The 25,053-nt window shown below is 51.9% G+C and overlaps 1 protein-coding gene across 8 annotated transcripts in view; it reads left to right on the top strand.

The window, feature by feature from the left end:
- Positions 1-7,072: 7,072 nt before the first annotated feature.
- The window catches only part of DAGLA (diacylglycerol lipase alpha), an 82,573-nt gene continuing 64,592 nt past the window's right edge, over positions 7,073-25,053 (top strand). For 5 of the 8 annotated variants that reach the window (XM_082318567.1, XM_082318565.1, XM_082318562.1 and 2 more), the window contains exon 1: positions 14,682-14,805. The gene's annotated coding sequence lies outside the window, so the exon portion shown is untranslated. Of the gene's footprint in view, positions 7,088-14,681; positions 14,806-15,431; positions 15,541-23,567; positions 23,587-25,053 lie in introns of those variants that run through there. The other 3 variants (XM_082318569.1, XM_082318566.1, XM_082318572.1) reach the window with 3 other exon arrangements.

The raw sequence follows: 25,053 nt of genomic DNA on the forward strand, positions 1-25,053 counted from the left end.
CAGTTTCTTTTTTTTCCCCTTGCTGGCAAAGGTATTTAAAATAAGAGGGGGAGAGGTGGAACGGGAACAATCGGGACCCACCGGGCAGCGTGCGGTTGCATTTCCAGAGCGCTGTGCCCCTTTCCCTGCACCGTGGGGATGCCCGGACGGGCTGTGCCAAATGCCTTGTGTCCCCGTCCCAGCAGGTTGTTGTTCCTCCATGGGAAATGCCCCTAAAGTGCATATTCCCAGCACCAGCTGCAGGAATCCCTCTCTGCTGGTCCCCCACGGCGGGAGCAGGGCCCAGCAGTGTCACAGGCACGGCTGGGAGCAAGGGGAGAGGAGTAGAGTGGGGTCGGGGTTGTTTCTGGTGCTGGGACCCCATGGTGGAGTTCCACCTCTGCTGATCACCCTTTCCAGCCGATAAAAGCGGGATGTGCTGCCGACGGGATCGCAGCCGGCTCTGCCACCCAGCTCGCACGGGAAGAGGTGGCCGTCGTCCGCACGGGCAGAGCCGCCCCCTCGCGCTGCACCCTCCAGCTATAGATACACAAGGAAAAATCAATACCTGGCTGCAAAAAACAAGGCAGCTGCGAGTCGCTTTTTATAGCAAGCTGTCCCATTTGCATCCTTCCTCAGCCCTGACCCAGGGAGACCGACCTCTGGCTAAATTAGCTGCGTCGTCCCGAGGGAAACAGGCTTTAAAAAGCAGCAGCCAAAGACGAGGAGGTGAGGCTGGCCGTGCTGGAATATTCCACCGTATCCAGCCCTTCCATCCACCCCTTCCCTTGCTCCTTGCTGCCCCAAGCCCGTGTTCCTCGCAGGGAGGTCAGGCTGGTCCCTGATGGCCTTGTCCCCGTCCCGGAGCGGGGCTGGGCAGTGGGATGGGGTGGTTGCCAGCAGCCCCGACCCCTCTTTCCCCTGGGATCATTTCCCAGAGGGGAGAAGGGATGCGGGCAGGAGCAGAGCCTGGCTAGCCCTTCCCTGGGGCTGCCGCGGGTTCAGGGAGGGCTACCAAGCAGAGAGCACCGCAGGGAGCAGGATCAGGCCCCCAGGAAGCAGGGAGAGAGGTCCCTGCAGGTACAGCCCCAGGATGGATTGGAGCTGGGCCTTTTCCCCCTCCACAGAAATCCCACTGGATCACAGAGGTGCCGAGGCAGGGGAGCAGAGCACGCCAGCGTATCTAGGTCACTGATGTGAGCAGCTAAATGAGCTCCCTCGTTAGCTGCCTCTGTCTCTGCATTGCACCTACGCGGGGCCGGGGCGTGCAAATCGGCCTCCGGCCTGACGAGGAGAGGATTTGGAAACCCCTGAGTGGGAGGGAAAGACAGATGGGCCCATTATCCCAACCAGACTGGAGCAAGATGAAAGGTGGGGAGCTAATGCTGGGGCGGCAGGGTGAGGGGGGGGAAGGCACGACATTGGCAGGGATGGATGGACGGATGGACGGACAGGCGGCAGTGGGAAGGCTCGCACGTGTGCAGGCTGAGCACGGGCTCCAGCATCCTCAAATTGCCCCGGGCTTGGGGCTTCCCTGCCCTTGGTAGAAAGCTTTTCCTGCTCGCAGCGGTGCGCTGGAGGCAGGGCTGAGCCCCAGCTGCCGTCACCAGTTAGCCCAGGTGCTGTGCATCAGCTCCCACCTGGAGCAGATGAGTGCTGGGGTGAGGCTGCCCTGATAAAAGAGCAGGCAGGGCAGGCAGGAGCTCTTTAGGAAGAGGGCAGCATGGTCTTTGGCTCTTTGCTCTGTCTGCAGGGATGGCTGCACCCTGGGGCTCTGGAGCTGGTGCGTCGGAGGAAGGTGAGTTACCTCCTGAAGCCTGTCTAGAGCATGTGGTCCTGTGGAGGGACAGGGTTCTTCCTCCACCTTCCTCCTAAATAACGTTTTCCCCTTTAGCACTGCCTGGCTGTGACTTGCTCTGCCCGGGGTGTGACCATGGCCCTGTGCCCTTTCTAGTTGAGCTGCTCCTAACCTGGCTGTTGGGAGTGTGGTGAGTGACCACACACCCAACAGTGTGGTCATAAAACCTTTTTTTTTTTTTTGCTCTTGTTTGATGCTATTTTTTGTGGCTGAACCCCAAATTGTGGCCCTGAGCTGACTTGAACCCTGCTGTAATGTCTGTGTAATGCACAAGTTGTGTCCCTCCCATCAGAAGGGTGCTTCCCAAGGAGATGGCCTCAAGTTGTGCCAGGGCAGGTTTAGGTTGGATATTAGGAAAAATTTCTTTACTGAAAAGGCAGTCAGGCACTGGCACAGGCTGCCTGGGGAAGGGGTTGAGTCCCCATCCCTGGGGGTATTTAAAACACGGGGAGATGTGGTGCTTGGGGACATGGTTTAGTGGTGGCCTTGGCAGTGCTGGGTTAACGGTTGGACTTGATGATCTTAGAGGCCTTTTCCAACCTAAACGATTCTGTGACTCTGGGAGGACTCTGGGTGCTTGTGGCTGTGAGGATACACGGCTGGTGCCCCAGGCAGCCCCTGGCTAGGAGAAGCAGCTGGCTGCCAGAGCCGGGAACGCTTTGCCACTGGGAGGGTATGGCGGGGAGGACGCAAGGAGGTGCATCGGGGTTGCTGGCTGATGCCATCTGGAGTGCAACCGGCAGCAAGAGCGCTCCTGAGGATGAGTCAGTGTCACGGATAACCGGGCTGGTGACCAGGCAAAAAAACATTTCAAGGAGAGGCTCTGTTAAAGCTCTGCTTTGCACACAGGGCTGTGTTGGTGGTGGGATCCCCAGGAGCTGCTTGCCCCAGCCCCGTCCCCCCAGCTGTGTGGCTGCTGCGGGATGCAGACCCTGGGGGGCTCAGTTCTGGAGTGGGTCCACACCCCAGCACCGCGATGGGGCTGTGCCGGCAGCAGCGAGAGCAGGAGCCCTCCCAGCTTCTTGCGGCGTCACCTCATGCCGTGTCCCAAGCCGGTGGCATTAAGACTCTGCTGGAAGGACCTCGGGACGCACCAGCAGCGGGCTGCGCCGCTGGAGGCCGGCGGTGCCTGTGCTGTGCTCCACACCTTGCGAGCGGCTGTAGTACCAGCGTACACGGGTGACCGGTCACCAACAGCAGGCAGCAACTGTGTGGTGCTGGCTGTGTAATTGGTGTCACCGTGAGCAGCTGAGGCCGGTGCTTTTAGGATGAGTAATTACATCAGCCTAATTTTGAAAATCAGGCTCTTAATGTCTTGCCAAGCTCGTTTGCAGGACAGCCCTGTCACAGCTGGAGCTGCTATGCTGATATCCAGGCAGCTGGCAGCTGTGATGCCCGCATGTCCCTGGCCCCGTGCCCGCCAGAGGTGGACAGAGCAGAACTGTCTGTCCTTCTGCCCTGAAAAGGGGGGGTTCGCTGCCCTCTGCAGTGCCCTGTGCAGGAGGGGAAGGGGAAGCCGTGCCCCTGGTAGCACCCAGGCATCTGGCAGGGCTGAGCCTGAGGCAGAAGGGATAGAGGACATTGAAGTCCTCGTGGATGCAGGGGGGGCTCTGGGGTGCATGGGCGGAGGAAAGCAAAAGGCTTGGGACAGCAGCCTTTTTTCTAGGCTCTGCATTTACTTTTGTTCATGTCCTTGGTATCTTGGTGGTTGTAGGGTGAGGAGGGAGGATTCAGAAAAAAAAAATTGAGTCTTTCTGTGCTTGAGTGAGCTCCAGATGTGCCTGAATGCCCAGCCACCGAGGCATGGGCTCTCCCAGGGTCTTCTGAAATACTTACCTGCTTTTAAGGCAGTTTTCTACCGGTGAGAGGTGCCGTGTCAGTGTCGCAGGGGGAGGGTGGTTTTGACTGCTAGTGTGGAGGCCAAGGACAGCGGTGGCACTTGGTGACAGCGTGTCCCACGAGCTAGCAGGCTGCTTTGGTCACTGTGAACTGTGTCCTGCTTGGAAGTGGCCAGTGCCTGGGCTTGTTCCCTTGGCTCCAGGGCTGGAGGAGAGCTGTAATCCCCCTGCCCTGGTTGCAGATGCTCATTTCCAAGCTCTACCACCCAGCACCCAGGCATTCCTGCTTGCTGCTGCGTGCGTGAACTTGAATTTGAGCTGCTGTCACACAGGCACAAAAGGGGCTGGCAAGGAGAGGGGCTGCGTGTGCTCCTGGCAACCCCCCTGTTGCCCTGATATACAGGGGATGAGATGTGCTGATGACTTCTCCTCCCCACCAGGACCACGAGGAGAGGGTAAACTGGAGAGCCGCCAGCCTGGGGACAGCCTGTGGCATGCAAGCGGTGCTGATATAATATATCTTGGCTTGTCTAAGCATCTGTTTGTTTGTGTGGGTTTATCTCAACAGCAGCCGTGGCAGTTTGGCACGCAATATGGTAGCTGCTGATATGTGCAGCTTCTTTGAACGTAGCTCCAAGATGTAGCTGCCTACACAGCCAGCTGAACGGTCTGGGCGAGCAGCTCCGAGCTGGCACTCACACCTATCCTCATCTTCTCCCCTCCCTGCTAATCCGTGGTGGCCCAAAGCTATCCCACAGCAAAGGCAGAGAGCGATGGTGGCATGTCCTGTGTCCTGCTGGTGGTGTGTCCTCCCTCTGAGCATCAGCTGCCTTGAAATGTCCGCAGGTGTTTTCCATAGCGCTGGCTGCTGTTGCTCCTGGCATGGGCATGCCTGCGTGCCTCCTGGTGCAGCCGCGGGTCCGCACGGCAGGGACACGGAGGTGCTCTGTGGCTGGAGCTGCACGGTGCCGAGGCAGCCAGAGCAAATTCTTCCTCCTCCGCTTGGCAGCAGGAGCGGAGCAATCCTGTGAAGGGGTTGGTCTCGTCCCTGCTGCTCGGGGCTCCCCCCAGGGCTGCGTGTGTGCGTGGACGTGGGCTCGCTGGGAGCGAGTGCCTGGGGAGGGTCGCATGTAGGCACTTGCTTACTGAACTGTTGAGATCTGCAGCTCCTCGTGGGCCTTCTGGGGCGATTTCAAGCCCAAGAGGCGCCTGTGACAGTCAGTTGGATGGTGGAGTCACGATTGCTCTCCCCAGAGCCCTCCCTTTCTTCACCAGTCCTCTGTTTTACACCCTGTGGCTGCGGTGGGTGAGAGCTGCTGGGGAGGCGGTGATGGGAGGCAGCCTGGGTCCAGCCCGAGGGGAGCAGAGGTTTCCCCAAACCCACAGCTCTGGCTGTTAGACCTCGCACCCCTCAAATCCCAGCACAGAGCCGCTCTCTCCGGCATTACACAGCGGTGCGTGTCTCAGTTTGTGAGCTCTGCTGCCTTTGCTGCCAAGGGTTTTTTTTTTTCTTCTCAGCTCTTTCCTTCAGAGACTTGTTTATGGCCGTCAGGATTTGACAGACTCTTGGCACCCCTCCCACCCCCAGCAAATGACATGGTAGCAGAAACTCCCGCCCTCTCCCTGCTTCTCCTTGCCCTGCCACTGCGGTTTGAGACCTGTTGGGAGGGCTGTCTTTGCAGGGAAATCAAGTTGGAGACTTTTAGAGCCAGAAAAGACCTGGCACAGGGTTGACAGCAGCAGAAGCCAAAAGGCTCAGATGGTTTTAAATGTCAGGGAGAGGTGTAAATGTATCTCGGAGACAGCATGTCCAGGAGCTATGGTATTTTACAGACAGCCGGATCTCCAGAGCCAGCATCCCCATGGCTTTCCCCTCTCTTGGAGCTGTGACATTGCCCGGTCGCTGTCCCGGGGCCCGCTGTTGCATGGCAGTGTTGTGGCTTGCCCGTGGCATACCCAGCCCAGGGTGGTGCTGGTGCCCACGGCCTCTGGTGAGGAGGAGCGGGATGAAGGGCTGGCAGGGCACAGAGCTCTTGATGAGCTGAAGTGCAAGTGCATCTTGTCTCCTGCTGCTTGCATGACCTTTTTCACTGTGAGATGATCTACCCTGACACTCGGAGGCGGAGGGAAAGGGGGACGTGGTCATCTTCTCACTTTTGCTGCTGTGTATTTGCCTGCTCTCCTCTGCCACCCCCCAAAAAAAGAGTTTGAAGTCTCCAAGAGTCAGCAAGTTCTCTGTGCCAGCCATCTGTCCCATTTCCCTTAGCAACCATTCGTCCTTTTCTCCTTCATTAAGTATCTGAAGCAGATCCTGACTGTCAGACCCTCTCGTTTCCCTTTTTGCCTGAGTTTGGCTCTCTGGATCGTCCCTGTTGCTTGTCACTGCCGCACAGACTCCTTACCCAGGAACGCGATGCCCTCCCATGCAGGGGACGCGTTCGTGTTTTGACAGGCTCTGTGTTTGCTCCCGTTCTGGGCGGGCTCTGATTTCTGCACCTGCCTGCTGGCTATTTCTTTCCAGCCTGATCTTTTCCAGTTCTTTCTCCTTTGCCCTATTCCTGATCCATGTGCTGCCTCCTCAGCCTGCGTCGTGGTTTTGGGGCTGTGCAGGGAGCAGGGGTTGGCGTTATTTATGTCTGTGGCACATCTGGGCTCCGACCCATCGAGCTGCCTGTTGCAGGGTAAAGATTAAATAGCAATTCTTGGGGATGAGGCTTTGGAGATTTGGATCCAGAGCTGTGGCATGTGTTAATTTGATGGCTGCTGTTTTGGCTGATGATGTGGGTACTGAGCTGGTGATGGAATTCCAGAACAAAATAGCTTAAATTACAGCAGCTGAGGTGAATGTGTGCAGCTGGGGCCTGAGGGAGGTCTCAGCACCCTGTCTCTCAACGCTTGCACACCCATCATCTCTGCTCTGAGATGCAATTGCGTTTCCAGCATTGCCTGTTCAGACTCACCCTTCCTCGTCTTGCCTCTGGTCCCTGGGATGAGGAATCCAGCACCCCTGGAGATGCAGCAGGTCTGGTTAACCGCCCTGCTGCTCCACCCTTGCCGCTTACACTTTGTTATCTCGCTCTGCCGTTTCCCTGTGCTGTAGTTTGACCCAAAGGTGCATGAGGAAGGATCAGCCTAGATTTTGCTGCTCTTTTCCCATCAGAAATGGCTTCTGGGTGGTGAGGGCAGCTCCTAGAGGCCCCCTGGATGTGATGCCTCAGCTGGGCTGCTTTGTGCTTCTGGGACAAGGGTGTTGGTGCAGCATAAAACCAAAACCTGCCATGCATCTCACCGTGGCACAGCAGGGCTCTGCCAGAGAGGTCCTGGGGGAGAGACCCGCTGGGAGGTAGGCTGCCCTCAGCAAAACCAAGACCATCTTGGAGACACAGCGGTGACGTCTCAGTGGCTGCTGGAGGTACTGAACCACCTGTATTTGAGGGAGGGAGGATGCGATGCTCCGCTGCGTTTCATGGGCTTGTGCAAAAGGGAGCTGCTGTCTGCAAGGGAAAACTGGGAACTTCTCCGTGGGATAAGGGGAACAGGTCATACAAGGAGCGGCTGGGGGGGCTCAGCCTGGGGAAGAGGAGGCTGAGGGGAGCCCTCATTGCTCTCTGCAACAGCCTGAAAGGAGGCTGGAGCCGGGGGGGGTCGGTCTCTTCTCCCCAGGAACAAGCGATGGGACGAGAGGGAACGGCCTCAAGCTGCGCCAGGGCAGGGTTGGGTTGGGTATTAGGAAAAATTTCTTCACTGCAAGGGCTGTCAGGCCCTGGCCCAGGCTGCCCAGGGCAGGGGCTGAGTCCCCATCCCTGGAGGGATTTAAAAGCCGGGGAGATGTGGTGCTTGGCGACATGGGTTAGTGGTGGCCTTGGCAGTGCTGGGTTAATGGCTGGACTCGATGATCTTAAGGGTCTCTTCCAACCTAAACAATTCTATGATTCTATAATTATTCCAGGATATTGGTCTTCATAGCAACTTCTGCTCTGCTCCTAGGCCCTTCTCCCATCTGCCCGATGGGCTGCAACCCCAACACATCTGTGCGCCGCTTTGCAGAGGTGCTGTGCTCTAATTAATCCTATGAGGAGGATTAGGATCGCAATGGGAAGCACAGTCTCCAGGCGAGAGCAGAGACTCCCCCTCCGGCAGTTCAGAGCTGGGCTAAAGCCAAGTGGGTTAGAAAGGTCTTTGAGGTCCTGGAGAACCGAGGGATGGCTCTGCAACCTGGTGTGAGGAGTGGGAAAGGAGCCAGGAGCCAGAGAGGAATCCTGAATGTGAAACCTTCTGGTTCAGTACAACTGTCTCGGCCCTGCTAAGAATCGCCTCCAGAAGCAAGCGCAGGTTCCCGAAGAAGCAGAGAAGGGAGTGCGTTTGGCCTAATGAAATTATCCAAGTGCCCTGGCTCCAGCTGCTGCTTTTTAATTGCATCTGACTGATGTCCGGAGACATGGCAAACGGGGAGGGGTGGCATCCCCGGCGCAGTGCCTGCATCTGACGGCGGTATTCGTGGCCCCTCTTGCTTCCCAGAGAGCCTGGGAGGCTGCAGGTGCTGCTTGGTGAGGAAGAGGCAGGCTCGGTGCTTTCTTATGGCTGCTTCTCTCTAGCACTGACAGGCACAACACAGCTGAACCGTAAACTTTCCTATCCTGCTGCAGTGATTCCCGTCACAGGAGGTTAGCAAGCTGCTGATAATCGGGAAGCATCTCATTCTTGGTCAGCCTGTGGGGTAAATGCTCATGGTTTGCTATCTCGGCCAGCGTTCCTCTGCAGGGAAGCTGTGTTAATGCCGCCTGACCGAGTCCTGCGGAGCCCTGGGAAAAGGCCAGCTCTCCCGCTTGTGGGGGTGACTGCATCCCACATCCCTAAAGCTCCTGTCAAAAATCCTGATTCATTTCTGGGCTTAGAGCTCGCCTTCCAAAAGAGGTTTTAGCAAGGAGGATGGAGCCAAGGGCATTTGAAAGGTGGGCGGTGAGGAGAAATAAGAGAGCATGTAGGAATTTTGGGGGGGGGTCAAGCAGATAAAGAAAATAAGATGTTATTGCACCTGAATTAGGCAGTGCTGTGATGAAGCTGGGGCCTCTGCTGGGCTGCCAGCACTGCAAACACAACATCATGAGTCAGGTCCCCAGAACGGGGGAGCTCATGGGTTTGCATTTTTCTCCCCTCTGAGCCTTTAGGGTTCATTTCTATGCTTCTTCCTTTTTTATGCAAAACCATTTCTACAATCCAAAGCAAAAAAAAAAGCAAACTTCAGCACAGGGCAACACACGGCTTGCTGAGAATGAGGGGTTTGTCCAAGAGGGAGCACGCAACAGAGCTGGAGGATGATGGCAAATGCAGCGACAGCCCAGAGCACTGCTTTAACCACTCACCCGCTTCTCTCTGATGGAGAGGCCACCTGCAGCTGCTGGGCAGGAAAAGGCCCTGAGCTTTGCTAAGCAGCGGTGAAAGAACTCCAGTGAAATGTTATTTAATGTTCCTCTTCAGTGGAGATGGCTATTTACCAGTGAGAAATTTCTGGGCTGAAGAGTCACAGCTTGGGTAATGCTGGATAATGTCCTTGGGAGGGGGAAGCGCTGGCGGGATTTATAGCAAGTCTTTGAGGCTTGGCTTCCATAGTTAGATCTGGCACAAATTTAGAAAAGCAGCTGGAGGATGAGTTTGTGCTTGGAATCATTAGCAGCAAGGGCTGTGCTGAATTACCAAATGCAACCTGGGGAAGAAATCGTTTCTAGGCTTTCTGTCAAGGCCAGGAAAATAAATGTGTGCACACGTATGTATTTACTATATGCCAAAAGCATTGTAAAGGCATGTAGTGCCCTGGCTCCCCGTGTGGGAGATGGCTTGCAGAAGGGAAGGATCCTGCAAAGCAGTGCCTGGGAAAGCAGCTTTGTGGCTGGAAAGGTGCTCTCACCTGCCGAGGCAGAGCTTGGAAACCTCGTGGCTGGGCAAAAGGGGCAGCTCATCGGTGTGCTGTCTGTGCTGGTGTGAAAGGAAAGCTGTGCCCAGGAGAAGGAGGTGCCAGCAGTGCTCTGCCCTGCTTGCCGGCAATGGGGACTGGGTGCTGCCCCACGCCTGGGTGATGGGCTGTCTCTTCGTGTGCATGCAGAGGTTTGCTGCTGCTGTGAGTAAAGAGTCCCTGCCTGCCTTTGGGTGGCATTTCGCCTCCCAGGGTGGTCTGCAAACCCAGTGTGTCAGCCTAGGAGCCTGAATTTGTGCTTTCAGCTTGTCTCCAGAGCATCTGTCCCCAGGATAGACTGGCTGAGGCTGGAGGGGTCTCATCTCCGAAATAAGCCTTAGCTTACAGTAGGAATTAACTTGTTTTAGGGGCTCTGGCACACGGGGTGGGCCAGGAGGGACCCCAGCCACCTGGGCTGCTCCATGTTAGACCAGCCTCTCGCCTTTTGAAAGGCACGAGTGGGGTGCAAGGCACCCAGCTTGCGTGGAGTGGGAGTTCGTGTTTGTCCCCAACCAAGCCCCTCTCCTGGGGTGCCCTGCCAGCAGTACCTGTGGGGTACTTGAATCGGCAGCATCCCTGCTTTGACTTGTGCAAACCCCTGGGTACCACCGGGAGCTAGCTTAGCTGTAAATATGCTTATAAAATGCTAATGAGCTGTCTGTTAAAGAGGGGGGAGGCTGGGTGCAGAGTCCTGAACATGGTGTGGGGAGCGGGGGGGTGCCTGTGCTTGGCAGAGCGGCGTGGTACCCCTCCAAGGCATGTCCTGGTGCCCGGAGGAACCGCAGAAGGCTCTGACCCAGCCTGGGGGAGATTTTTTGCAAACATGCCGAGCACAGGAGAAGCACCTTCATTAGGGTAGTGATTTTTAGTTAAGACTTGAGTGATGCTGTTTATCTGCAGCAGCTGGTCCTGCTGTGGGGGCATTAGCACCCGCTAGTCCCTGCTTTTAGAGCTTTACGGTGCAGGGGACAGGAGGAAGGAGGAGATGGAGGGCCAGTCTGGGAGGTGGTGGCTTTGTGTGTTGGGATTACAGCTGCTTCGGTGGGCATCAAGGCAGAGCAGGCTTCTGGGGAGATGTGATGATGGATAACGAAGGCCCTGGTGTGTGGGGAGCTTCTAAGCCAAGCAGGATCAGCCTGAAGGCGCTGGTTTAGAAAAGCTTTGGTAGTAGGCGATGGAGGCTGCTGGCTCTGGCTGATCGCAGGCGGGAGTCACGCTGGGTGGTGAAGGAGAGCTGACAGGCAGGCTGGGGAGACACAGCCACCACGGGCGCCGAAGGCCAACACCGGTACACTTTGTGCTTGAGGCGATGGAAATGGGGGACGGGGATCCCTCTGGCTTTGGTTTTTTTAAAAGCACTTCCCAAATTCTGTTTGTATCCGGCGTTGCCATCATCTGAAGGAAACTCAGCGTGGTGTTTCTCTGATTTGGTGGCATTTTTCTGTGGAAATATGGTTGACTGACATTCCCGAGAGAGTGAGAGACGGTGGGTGAGGTACTGGGGTGTTTGCCTCTGAAGGGAATATTGGGGTAATGTTACTGTTCATCTTTTGGTGACGGCCTGTCCCCAGTGACCCTCCCTTTGAGAATTACAGAAACATCTTGCCAAGACGCTTGTTGCAGTCCCCCCTTTGAATTCAGCCGTGTGAAATAGCGACCGTCATCCGGAGGGTCCTCTGCAAGGGCTGGAGGCTGCTTTCTCTCCGCACGCTGCTCGGGCATCCCATACCCTCTGCTGCGGTCACAAGCAGCAAAGATGGCTTTATTTCCCGATGCATGCGGTGGAAGAAGCTGCGGGATGATCATTTGGCGGGGAGAGTTTGTGCTAATGCAAAAAGCGATCTCAAGGCAGTTTTAGCCTGCAAGGAAATAAGACGAACCCGGCGCAACACCTGCAGCTGCTGCAGGGGTGATGGGGTTCGCCCTGGTTTGGGGTTTTGCAGGGCTCGAACAGGAGAGAGAAAACGGCTGGATAGCCTGAATGTTTCAACCACTGCGTCAGGGAGGTTGCTGTGAGCTCAGAAGATCCCGTGTAGGCTTGTTAATGTGTTTTTTTCCTATGATTTTATTGTAGTTCCCATGGAGTGGTTCAGGGAAACTGGCAGGGTTGGGACTGAGGAGGAGAGGGGCTCGTTAGGAGTAACGAACTGTCTGGCTCTGACTGGGAGGCAAGCAGGAGCAGGATTTAAGAGCAGTGCGGTTGGATGTGCTGTGCTTGGGGGTGGTGGTAACTAAAACAAACTGAATAACAATAATAATAAAAAGCTTCCCATGTACACAGCTATTTTTGGTAGCTGATGGCTCCTGGGTTTGTACATTTCAGAGCCTTGTTACTTCTCCAAATTTCCCAGAGAGGGGTTTGTTTTGCTTTTAGGTTTAGGAGAATGTGATCCTTAACCCCCAAATCCCCCTGGCTTTCTTCGGGACACCCAGATCAGCAGAGCTGGATGGGTTCTGCATTGATCGCATCCTTCCTGCGCGCTGCTGGCGCGTTGGAGATCTCCGGAGCTCTGCCGAGGCTGCCTGCGGTGCTCTGGACTTTTGGCTTGTCCTGGAGAGCTGATACCGGCGATTCCAAGGCCGCGGTGACAGACACCCTCTGTGCCGTATCTCTGTGGGGCTGAGGTATGACACCCTCCAGCTTAAAGAACGAGACAGAGGATGGGCTCTGCCCCCGTGTTTCTGGGTCGTTCTTTGGCCAAGCTTCACTGCGCAAGCGGTGCTCAATAGCCCAAGGGTGAGCAGGGACGGTGAGGGTCAGCCATTTATTAAGCCACTGTTGCTGCCGAAGGCTTTTTTGTGAAACCGATGGTGGTGTGTCAGTGGAGGTGATGTCCTGATGGAGAGGCAATAAAGCAGGCTGCATAAGTGCACCCTAATAGGCATGTACCTGAGCTGTCTGCTGTGTATCACAGCTCTTAAATCCCTCCTAAGATGCAGTACTTGTCACCCATGCATGCACTTCTCCACGCCATTGCCCTGGGCACTCAAAACCAAACTCTTTCATTTTCCCCAGGTTCGTTAACTTATAAGTTAATGCTCTTGCCACAAAGGATGTAGGTGGGGACTGGGTTCAGCAGGGCTAAAATGGTTCTCTGGGGCTTAGCGAACATCCCCTCTCTCTTGCGATTTGCTCTCATCGATGTCTTAATCAAGCAGCTTTTTTTTCTGGCAAGTAGTTATTACCCCGAGTGCTCTGCCACCCGCCCTCGCCGGCAGCGACAGGGCAATGCCCTTCGTGAGGGCAGAGACGGGGGATTTCGGAGGGGTGTTAAGTCCTTCCCTTAACACTTGAGGGAGTGTGAAGGAAACAGACTCACACAAAACAAAGTCCAAATTTGTCTGTAAATTTTGTCGCTGCCACACAGGAGTCTGGAAAGAAAGAACTGCTGGTAGCTGTGGTATGCTGGGTTGCAGTGCTATAAATACGGTCTGGCCTCGCTAACCAGTGGTTCTTTTGTGGAGCCGAGTTGGATCCGGGCAGCTGGGGCTGCTCGCAAGCAGAAAGCCTGAGCTGTACGAGCCTAATTGCCTGTGATGATTTGTGTACATTAATTGGCAGGATTTGGGCTGGTAGGTACTCCATACCACCACTTGACTTGAAAGTTTTGAACAGCTACTGATTGTATTTTCATTAATAAAATAGTCACTCGGAGTTTTCCCTGAGATTCTTGCTTCTGCCCGCTCTAGGTTTCAGTGCTTCCAGGAGCCCACCGCATTGGCCCTGCTCTGCCGAGAACGGTTCGTGCCGAAGGAAGCCCTTGGAAGTGCCACATGCAGGATAAAATGATTTGTCCAAATACTATATTTGGCACCAGCTCTTCATCTAAACCAGAGCCACTTTACACCTGGCTGGCAAGATAAAGGGACTTAAAATGAGCGTGAGTGTGATTTTTATGCCTGAGCGGTATACAAAGACCTCAGCATAAATGAATACCGGTGCTTCAAAGCTTTTGCTGAATGTTTTTCTACCACCTATAGTACTGTCAGGCTATTTTATTTTCAAGGTACAGTGATATCACCGAGCAGACCATTTGAAGGCTGTTCTACTTGCTTTAAGGAGGAATGGACAGACGGGTATATGCTGCTATCCCCTGCTGGATGAGCTTAGCTGTTTTCTAGGACATGTATTCCTACCTGCAGGAGACTTTTTTTTTTTGCTACTTTTCTAGTCTTTTGCAGTAAAAGCATCTAAATTATGTCCTTGGCTGATACTTTGGTACTTGAGGTCGCTGCTGTGTCCGACCCGGGTCACCGCTGTCCTTCCTCCCACCCCAATGCCGTAACCCGGGGAAGGCTGTTGCGGTGCATCCATCCCGGTGAGGATTTTGTGGGTAAGTGTACGCGTGAGCAGGAGGCAATCGCGCTCGCGTTGCCCGAGAGCGGCCGGCCTTGCACAGAGCTGCAAGTGGTTACAGACAGCAAAACATTATTTCTATTACGGTCACGTTATGGTTTTGAAGGCTTTTGATTAAAAGGTGATTAAATTTCAAGGCCAGCGATAGTAAACCCTTGCTGTCCGTGCTGGGGATGGTAAGAGGGGTGCCAAGCGTGCACGCAGGCGGTAGCAAAGCGGGGTCCCGGCTTGGGGAAGGGACCATGAGGGGGCTTCCATGTTGTGCTGGGGGGCTTTTCCTGGGGAAGGGGTGTTGGGGGAGCCAGGTGTGCCCGGCTTCCCCCCGAAAGGCAGGGCCAGGGGTGTCCTGAGAGCAGCGGGGGGCATAAAGCCGCTGCCATGCCCGCAGCGGGACTGGGGGGCTCCGGCTGCAGGGCCGGGGGGTACCGGGGGCTGGCCCCAAGCAGGGGAGGCGGAAAGGAGGTCGTGAGGGAGCCCTGGCCGGGCTCGGGTGCTGAGGGCGAGGGGCTAGCGCTGGCCCCGCGTTGCTCGCCCCCGGGGCCGCTCCCCTCAGCCCGCGGCGGGGAGGCGCGGCCCGCCAGGGGGCGCCGCCGCCTCCCGTACTCACGCGCTCTCCCCCCCCCCCAACTCCAACTCCAGCCGTCGCCATGGTGACCGCTGGGTGCGTAGCAGCCCTTACGAAGCTGACGCAGTGGGCGGCCCGGCACGGGCGGGGGCGGCCCCTGCACCGGCGGAGGCGGTGTTAGAGAATCGGGGGGCCGCCAGGCCCCCGGGATGGAGGTGGCGGCGGCCCTGGGCCCGCGTCGCTGGCGGCGGCAGAGAGGTGAGGGCAGGCGGGAGGGCGGCGGCGGGCCCCGGGCCGGCGGAGGGGGCTGGCAGCGCCCCCCGCACCGGCGGGGCCTTCCCCGCGGCGGGAGGGCAAGGTCCCCGCGGGCCGTGCGGGGGGAGGCCGCTGCGGCAGGTGCGGGGGCCCGGCGGGCCGCGGGGGTGCTGAGGGGCGAAAGGGGCGGTGGGGGGGGGGGGGATCCCGGTGCTGTCCCCCGCCTCGGCGGGGCTTTGTTGGGTCCCGCCCTGCTCGGGAGGCGGCGGGCGGGGTTGGCGGAGCCGTGGCCGGAGGGGAGCGCTTTCCTCCGGTGCTGCGGGCAGGCGCCGGGCCGGCTGAGGGGGGGACGCCGCGGGTGGCTGGCTCCCCCGGGAGCCGCCTCTCGCCCTCCCAGCTGGGGGGGGGGCCCTCGCCGTGTGGCCTGCACCCGATGGAGGCGGACCTTCCCCGGGCAGGTGCGAGGCATCAGGCTGATGGCAAGGTCAGAACCGGGACCCCAGTCCAAGCCGGCCGGGTGTGGGAGATGGGAGAGGTGTTGCTGTCTGATGGTACAAGGGAGAAGCTGCTGGTGTGTAGAGGGTGGGTGTGACACATGGATTCTTTCAGCCTTTATTACTTCTCCGCAGGGATCGGTATCTGAAAGTACTTCAGCGACAAGGATCTGCCACAGTGGGTGATGAGCCCCGACCGTGGAAATCCTCAGTTAGGGTCACAGAGACCTGCGTGCTTATAAAAGTAAAGAGTATATCACTCTGTGTTCTTAGAGCTGGGACGTTGCCAGCCTGCTCAGCCAGAATTCATGTTGTGCCCATTCTGGGAATTGGTACCTGCCGGTGTGTTTGGGACAGGCTTCAGTTGCAATATAGGAATGGTGATTGCGGAGTCTGGAGGTCCTGATACGCGGGATGGTGCTTACAGCCAGCTCCAGGTGGGATACAGCATAGTGATTGCCAAAGATAGTATACACAGCTTCTGGGACGCTGGAGTGTTTAAGTGTTGAGTGCTGAAAGCAGGAAATCCGTGTTCGATGGATTAGCCAGCGTGTTAAAGGAAGGGTTCTGTGGGAAAGTATAACCCCTGCCAAGGTGGGAAGGAGATTACTCGCCTGCCAGGAGAAAACCTTGTGTTACCTGGTGATGAGTTGCTGCATCCCGCTGACTGTCATTTTCTGGTTGAACAGGGAGAAGCGTCTGAGCTTGTGTGGTCAGGCTGAGTGTTTTTAAAATAGTCGTGGCTGGGAGATAATGAAATTGTAGGAAGTGGCTTTTGTAAAGACGGAGTCTTTAATCTCTCGGTTCTATGACATTGGCTTCGGTGCAATGTGTATCTAGTGGGGAAGCGTATACACTGTTAAGGAGATTAGTTTGCCGTTGGGGAGGAAGGAATATCTACTGGGCACTGATGGAAAGCTTTCTAAACAGAAAACATTATCTGGGGGAAGTTATTTGTTGTCCTAGGTGTTAGCTTTCTAGTGTCATGAAAGTTACATTGGGTTCTTAAAGCTGCTGATTAGATTACTGCTCAGCCCAGTGAATGTGTGTCAGCTTGTGGTGGACAGGCAGGCCGGTAATGGCTAGCGGGGACAAGAAACTTGAACGGCATCTGCGAGGTGGTAAATAATGCATATAGCCTGGAACTTCTGTAAGCAAAACTCTTCAGAAAGGAGTAGGGCAAATGTTCCCCTTGAAATCTATTTAATAAGAGATTTGGGAGTTACCATCTCTGCTGTTTTACAAAAATTTTACTCCCTCTATAACATGCTATAGAGTCAAAATTATGTACTTGAACTACATACGTTTGCTGGCACCGATCTCGATAGCGCTGACCTGTAAAACCAGATTTGATCAGAATTCTGTTCTAACTTAAGGCACTGGGTTAGATCCTTTTGATCGCTATAGGCAAAATCAAGCCAGAAGTCACAGAAACAGGGGTTGCCGTGAGTCCCTGACAGCTTAATCATTGCTGGGCAGTGAGAAAGGCAAACCTCAGCGTGCTGCGTCCACCCGTTCCTCTTCTAGTGTTGTCCTGGGAAGGAACCGTTGTGCAACGCTATGGGCTGAGTGGTTAAAATTGAGAAACGTGCTGCTCCAGGAAGAGGAGTGGAAAGGATGAAAATGCTCCCTCCAATGACAAAGTTATGCTTAAAAAAAGAGATGAGAAATAGGGTAAGCCAAAAGACCTGTCAGTCTGTGTCATTAAAAAAAATGAATAAATGTAGGTATCAGACTGTTTAAAAGCGTTGAGAAGGCTTGTCTTCAGCAGATACTTGATGCGTTTGTGTTGTACTAAATTTTGGCTGTTTTACTTTTTATGAAACCTTGTCAAAATTCCTATGAACAAATAGTTACAACAACAAAAACCTGCTTTGTGTGTGTACGGATGTGCTTTTGGACCTTGGGTGGGAAGATAAATGTCACGTTCCTTGTGCTATGTCTACCTCAGTTTGTTCTAAGACAGAAGAGGTTTTTCTTTATCCCTTAAAGACTGCGTACATCTACCCAAAACTGGAGACACAAACTTGCGAGCCCTCTAGCTGCCCTCTGATAGATCCACTTGACTTGCATGTTTTCATCAGTCCCACCTGTCTTTGCTTCCCTCTTGTAAAACAGATCGGCATTCCCGGTGGGATTTGAGTGCGCCAGCTGTGAATTGCAGTGTCATCCATGTGAAGTTCAGGCTGTGTCTTTATCTGTGATGCGACCTTTAATCCTAGGGTGCTGAAGGTACAGATGTTTAATGGCATTTTATAGTCCCGGGTGTAAAAACGGGTGTTTCCTGTAAAAAGGGGTGTTTCCTGTGCAACCTCATCTTCGAAATGAATTAATTTTGAGTTAGCTCATCAAAACTAGGTCACTTTGAGTTGCAATAAAATTGAACGGATTTGCAAACAAGATTTATACACTTCTTCCGAGCCTTTGTGACTTAGAAAACTCTCCTTAAAGCAACCAATAAATACCAATCCTCTTGATTTTGTGGGTTGCTTCCAGGCAAGGACCGGCAAGCTGGAGACCCGTAGGAAATACGACAGGGCTAACCCTTGAGAGTGTAAACGCCAGCGCGCCTGGTACGCTGCTCAGCTTTGGGCAGGTAACAGCCCGGGAGGCTTCGAGTCATTTCCAGGCCTGCCTATGATTTATTAAACTTTCTTGCATTAAAGCATCAGTGATTCTGTCTTCAGGCAGGGGAAGGATGTTTGAGGCTTTTTCCTTGGGTAGCACAGTTTTATATCTACCCTAGAACAAGCAGTTTTTACTCTGGGGAGGCTGCCTGCACCCTGCTTTTCCTCTGGGAAAACAGCGTATTCCCCTTTTCAGCTTGCCACCTAGGTAGCAGTAAATAATACTTGGTTAAAGCTAGCAGTCTCTCGGATTCTGACAAGGATCCAGCGGATGAATAAGTACATCCTGAGCTGGATTCAGCATTGGAGTTTGAGGAAGTTACGTTTAAAGAGACAGCAATTGAGATGCTTGGAAGAGTGAAACTATTTTCATCTGCTTTTGGAGAGCTGGGGGAGAGGAGTTTATGAAAGTGCCCTTTGTGCTATCAGGAGCGTGACAAATGGGCTCTTTTGGGATCTATGGATAGCTTTGGGATGTTTATTCTTGCTGGAACAGATTCTTTGGGTAAATCAGACTTTTAACTTGAGGCTAGTTTGCGCTGATATTTTCTTTATTCTGCGCTGTACATACGTGATGCTGTTCATTTAAGCGTATGTCTGCCAGAACAAACATACGTGGCACGTGTTTCAGGGTGGTGGGAATCATTGTGATGCTTCCAGTTAGATCTGCATGCCTTTGCTTTCAAGCTAGTACTTTGTTTTGTGTATTTCTAAAGAGAAATCAGAGGAAAAATCTTTAAAAAATCACCAGGTGCAGTATCTGTCCGGCTTTGAACTTGTAAGACAGAAGAAACTGAAATTATTTTTCTGATTTTGATAAGAAATGGGAAAGTTTGCCCGCTGAAAAACTAAAATTGAATTGCTATGTATTTTAAGAGCACAAGTATAGCTGGGAGTTGATAGTCTACTGACAGGGCACAGAAATATTCTAGAGCCTGCTCCCTTTGTGCAACCATGTTGATCCTGCTTACTAGATCTCACTCTGCTTTCCAATAATACAATGTATTTTTTGTCTCCCACGGCAGCGATTCTCTACATATAATTCCGTAGTGTGAGACGCTAAGCCCTCTGATTCTGCTTGTTCGGTTGCCTGAGTTTAAGTTACGGTGCCTGGCATCTTGATCCAAAGTTCATTATAAAACTAAGTGTATATAAGAATGCGCCCATAACTGATCTGTTTAAAAAAAAAAAAAAGGTCTAAATACTGTGGACTGCTTCATTAACTATTTGAAGCATCGTTACAAGGTTTGAAGAATAATGATGCACGTGAAAATTGCTGGGTTTATATTTTAGAAGCAACATACAGTAAAGCGGAATGTCCTAGATAAAATGCATACGAAATTTGGGTTTAAATCCAAAGCATAATGCTGCTGTACCTTGTTGACGATTTTGAATAAAAGGTAGAATTCCTACTGAGCTTTAGAAAAAAATGTGCCCTCTATTTCCAGTCATTTCTTCTTTTCTGTTTTATCCTTTTCTCTCCTCCTTCCAGCGAAGGGGGTGCGGGTCCCTTACCTTATACGCTGGATTTGTTTGAAAAGATGTCAAGCTAAAAGATTAAATAAAAAAAGGTTGACTATTTTTTCTCTTCCTTGCAGCAAGAGTAGAAAATCTGCATGGTGAGCAGAGACTGCTTGACTAACAAGGAGTTTTGTCATGGGCTCTTAACCCCCGAGCTTCCAGTCTGTCTGCTTTCACACGAATGCTTCTTTAACTGGACTTGTGCTCCTGCAGACCCTTGCAGACCCCTGGAAGTCCTCCTCCCTCCCCCTCCATTGGCATTTCTATCCCTCTTTGAGGCAGCCCAGCTTTCTGGTCTCCTTCAGGTTCTACAGATGTCTGTAGAATCGCGTGAGAATTCATGGCTTTTAGTTCTGTTCAAGCTATGAAATAAGAAGCCAGCCTGCTTTTGGTTCTTGCGTGTTCCCTTTGTGCGAAATTAAAACAAGTGGATTCCTCAGTGATGTCTTTGACCTTGATAAGAATTTCTTCCTGAAAACAGGATACCAGATGCAATCTTAGAGTCTTAAATTGTAATTTTCCTTGTGTTCTTCGCTTGCCATTTCATCAGGCAAAGCTGCTGTTCAGCAGGCGATGATAAAAAACCCAGTGCAACTAACTTCTAGTAAGCTAATAATATGATAAATTGTCTCAGAGTTGTTTAAACTGATCTCATTTCCATAACCTTATGCTACATTGCTGCATCGGCAGTAACCTGGTGATGAAAAGCCCTCTCCCAGCACATACCCGCAGAGGACTGCGGGTAGGGTGGTTGTGGGAATCCTAGCTAAGCCCCTTGAGGTGGAGTTTGTGCCTTCATGTGTTGTGTGTATTTTCTAAATGCCTGCTGCTTCACAAGAAGTTTTGTGAGCTCCTTCCTGTAGATAGAGGATTGTGCTGCTGCACACACTTCCATTTTTTTCTGAGTCTTCCTCAGCGTGAGAATGTCCCTGTGCCCTGAGCGGGTACTAGCCGAGAAAGCCGTCGGGCACATCCCGGAGGGCATCCGTGGCAGTCCCTCTTCCTCGGCATGCTGGTTTCTGTCGGAGCACGGGCACCTTTAGGGGTGATTAAGCATTGATGATCCTCCTCAGGAGTTTGTTCTCCCACCGTTGCTGGTGGGATAGCTTATTTGATATGGTTTGGTGCTCCGTGACACGGGAGACAGGAAGATTTGCTTGGAGCATCTAAACAAGGAGTGGTATATTATTGAAAAGCTTGTAACTCCTTGCTGAATGAGAGCAGAGACTTGCTGATACTGAAATTGAGTGTATGAGATTCTCCTCTTCTTGTGAAGACATGGTAAGGTGATTTTGAACAGTGTTTATGGTTACTAGGAGTAATCAGCTAATTGATAAATATGAGAAGGCTACCTTAAATGAATAGGTGCTCTAAGCATTTGCTGTGTCTTTTTTTCCTCTGTAACATCTGTTTCTTTGATTTATTCGTCTAGAGGTATGGTTATCAGCACAGACCTGAGAGATCCTGAGTTTAGATCCAGGCAGGCTTCTAGACCGATTCCTTATTCTCTTCTGAAGAACAGCAAATGTGCAAATAAAATGGTGAATCCCTTAGGCCACCTTAAATAAAAATGAACTGGATAACAGGAAGAAACAGGGAAATCCAGGACCTTGCTATTATAGTTTCATTGCAGTAAGTACATTAGAAATGGTGAGGCTGGTATGGAAAAAAAAAAACTCCGGTGCGTTTCTACCCTGAAAGGTTTCCATTCAGATCTGTTTTGCTGCTCCATGTCTGTTAAAGTTGGAATTTACACAGCTCTGCATCTTTTAGAAAGAAGAATGAAATTTAATATTATGTCATGGCTTGTCTTTTCGGCAGGGATCTGTGTAAGGTGCTTGCTGGTGTTTACAGCCATAGATACAGCCTTGATGTATTTTTGGAATATAGATTCCAGCTCAAAAGTCTGAGCTTCTGGAGGCTTGTCTTTTCCTCATGTGATCTGCCAAATGATCTTGAAGTGTGCTGTTTTCTCTCATGGGAAATTAACTATTTCACTTCCCATAAAATAAAAGCAAGTCAGATGATGCTTGTGAGTTTGCAGCATCTCAGCCAGCCTATGACTGTCCTGAATAAAGTGAACGCTGCCGCCTTTGTCTTCCATACTAATTTGGTCATATCAGGACCCCTTAAAAGTGTTGCTCATCGAAATTCAACCTAGTGCTGTCTAATAACTTCCCTTTATGTGTGGCTTGTCTTTGTCAGTGTCCAAAATACATGTTCTGTTCTTTCTGAAATGCAACTTGGGTTTCGGTGTTGGAAAATTCAGATGTGAGAAGCAGTAAATGAAGCGAGCTCAGTGCAGCTCTCCATTGCTAAATGGTTCTGGAACAGTAAGTGGACCGCTTTGTTGCTTGCCTGCTGTTAAACTCGGAACAAGACCTCTTTTAAAAGCGCACCAGCCAGTCTTCAAGAGCTTCAGCCTCAGACCCTCTGGAAATGGCAGAGTTTTTCTAGCCCAGCGCTCTGTTTCTTGTGCCAGGATATCCCTGCGAAGAGGACGTGTCCTTCCATTTCCACGGTTCTGTGTGACTGCTTTACCTCTCAGCCAGATTTAACCTTTTAAACTACAGTACCCTTTTTGTGACTGCGTTCTGATTCAGTTGTTTGTCACCATCTCCATGGTATCCAAGCATCCGCTAATGACAACCCCTTCACTAAATGAGAGTATTCAGATATGAACCTCTATTTTTGCTTGGAGGGGAAACTATCCTCTGTCAGAGGAAATAAAAAAAGTTCCTATTTGCTCTGCTGAATGGCGGATAAGTTACGTCCTTAAAAGAAAATGAAGAAGCAGTAATTTGCAACTTCTCTCAAGTTCCTGTTGCAGTGGATGCTCTTTTTTCTTCCCTGAATAGAATGGAGAATAAGGACGGATTTCTTTGAGAGGTTCTCTGTCTGGGTGCTGTGGGACTGCTCTTCCCCTCACCTTTGTCATTTTCATTTATTTTCTAACAGAGAACGAGGCTGCTCTTTCTTTTCAAGTCTTCCTTCCGAGATTAATATGGGGCTAAAACTATTTGGCACATGAATAATGAAGCGTATAGGAAGTGAGAGATGCCTTTCCTGAGATGTTACGTCCGTGCCCTAAAACCAGCAAGAGTAGAGCTTTCCTCAAACTTCAGTGACGCGAGAGGAGCGCGGGGCAAAATACCTTTGTGTAATTCTGGTGTTGAACCTTCGTTCTGCAGGAAGCCATGGGCTGCTTTCTCCAGAAGCCCTTTCCCCTCTAAATTTCATGCCTATTCCTGGTTCAATACTTTGCTTTTGGAAAATGGTCTTTTATCCGCATTGATTTTTTTTTTAAAGAAGAGGGAACATGCTTTCTTCCAGGTCTGAGAGCAAACCTTTTTGAATACCGCAGGGGCCATAATTGAGTTTAAGTCAATAGAAAACAGGGACATCCGCAAATGCAGTGTTGTCCTTGGTGCTTCCAAATGTTGCTGGCCTGGAGGAGTCTCAGATGAAGATCTTTGCTGCTTGCTTGTCGCTAGTTTACCTTGCTTTACAGGACCCCGGCTCTCTGCTGGTGGGGAAGAGAATTTATCGATTCTCTGAGGCTTTGTCTTTCTCTTGGATGAGGGTGGAGGAATTAGTACAAGCGGGTTTGGAGGTGGGAACCATGTAGGATGCTGCAGAAAATGCCCGTTCTTCTGTGAACGGGTGGCTGAGTAAGTGCGGTGCATGCATCTGAAGTGCCTCATGGGAGCCCGCTGGTAATATTTACAGAGTTTGTGAATTTGGAGTATGCGGCGTATGAGTTTGCGCGCGAGCCCAGGACGTGTCAAGTATGTTTAATTTGCCCCAGTGAAGGGTGTGTGTGTAAGCTTGTTCAGGGAGGGGTGAGCAGAAAGCCTGAAAATCCGCTGTGAGGTGGGTAGCGGGTATTTGGGGAGAGAAGACGTGAATACGGGTACTTTGGCAGTTTCTCTATAATCTAGTGTGCAAGTTTGCAGGACGTTGTTGGTTTATGTGCAGGCCCACGTGCTTCTGAGTGGTTAGACGTGCATTGAGGGAATGAAGAGCTCTACCCATGCCCTTCACGGTGCAAGGAACCTACGTTTTGATGTCCCCGGTTCTACCGGCTCCTCCTGTGTTCCTTCCCTGGAACGGCTTGAAAGCCTGCGGTTAGGAGCTCTAAGGTATATCGCATCTAACCTTTATTCCTTGGGACATGCAATGCTTATCTTGTGATGCGTTATCCTGACCAGGTCCCCGGGGGGATGATATCACCACAGAAATAGTGATTTTTTTTTTTTTCCTTCTACTGGGAGTGGTAAAGAGTGGAGGAATTCAGCCGGCTGCTGTGTGCTGTTCTTTGTCTGACATTGTCCCATCCTTGTTCTCTGCGCTGTTGTGTGCGTCTGGGCTTGCTGATGGAGGAGCTGGGGGTGGCTGGGTGAGGTTAAATGGATATTTCAAGACAGTAGGCATCAGCAGAGAAATAAATTGATGAAGGAAGCGTCCAGCATCGGGGATAAGAAAAGGAAACGAGCCTTTGCAGGACTTGAAGTTTTTGGCACAACGTGAACTGGAAGCCCGGTAAGGACTTGCTGCTGTTCTGCGTTGGAGGTTACGCTGTAGAAGCTGGGGAGGTGAAGTTGTAGATCTGCTCGGAGGCTGCTTTTAATGACTCCGAACTCAAAAATATTTCTTGAGTCAAGAGAGTAGAAGGAAATTCACTGTGATTATTCTCTGAAATGAGTCTGCATGCTAATATGAAGTGTTAGATGACTTTCTGAAGTTACCTGACAGCTACTACTGGATGTACAGGGTGCTTTTGTTAGCTCCTCTGAGGTAAGCTGCCTGGCTAGGCTGAGGAAGAGGATGGAGTTGCCCAAGGGAACATGGAAGTCTCTCCAACACTAAGTATCCTGGACTGTCCTTCCCTGAGCTACCCGAGTTAATTATTCTCTTAAAACATTGCCATGTTGTGCAGCAGACAAGTCAATGTCCTTTCTGTCCCCAGCTGCCGTTGTATTTATCCAATGAAAAAATGGTTTTCCAGCTGCTCTGCTGATCTTTTGTTTCTAGTTAACTCTTGTAATTTGTTATAAACACAAAAAGACTCGAAAGCAGTTTAATGGATGGGGTTTTAATTGAGAGGACGGCAAGAGACAGAAGGCTCTAGCCTGGCTTCCCACTTGAATGTGTTCATAAGGAATAAGGCCTTTTATTCGTATCATCGCAGCAGTAGACGAGGAGGCATGCTTTTTGGAAAATAACGTAGTTAAACTGAAAGGGAAGACATGGCATGGGGTCCTGTTGCCGTAGCTGCAGGTCTTGTGCGTTTGGTGTCACTGCCCCGTATATCGTGGCTGTGAAATGAAATCCTTTTGAGTGCAAAAGCACGAAAGGGAGTGGTTAAAGCAATCGGGAACCTTTTCACTTTAAATTACCTGATTGATGACTTGAAAATCTCAATGTTAACATAGATTTGTTTTGCAAACCATTCAACTGTAAGGTACCTGGTGTTATGCCAAAACACTCCCTCTTGACTGGCATGTGAAAATACAGCTCTTGAGCCGCTGGTCTAGACCACGAGGGCTAAATGCTTCTGAAGAAAGAGTAAGTTGAATTTTCAGTTCTTTCAGCAGGCACCATTTCAG

Source organism: Platalea leucorodia (genome assembly GCF_965183815.1).
Source record: "Platalea leucorodia genome assembly, chromosome: 7".
Lineage (NCBI taxonomy): Eukaryota > Metazoa > Chordata > Aves > Pelecaniformes > Threskiornithidae > Platalea > Platalea leucorodia.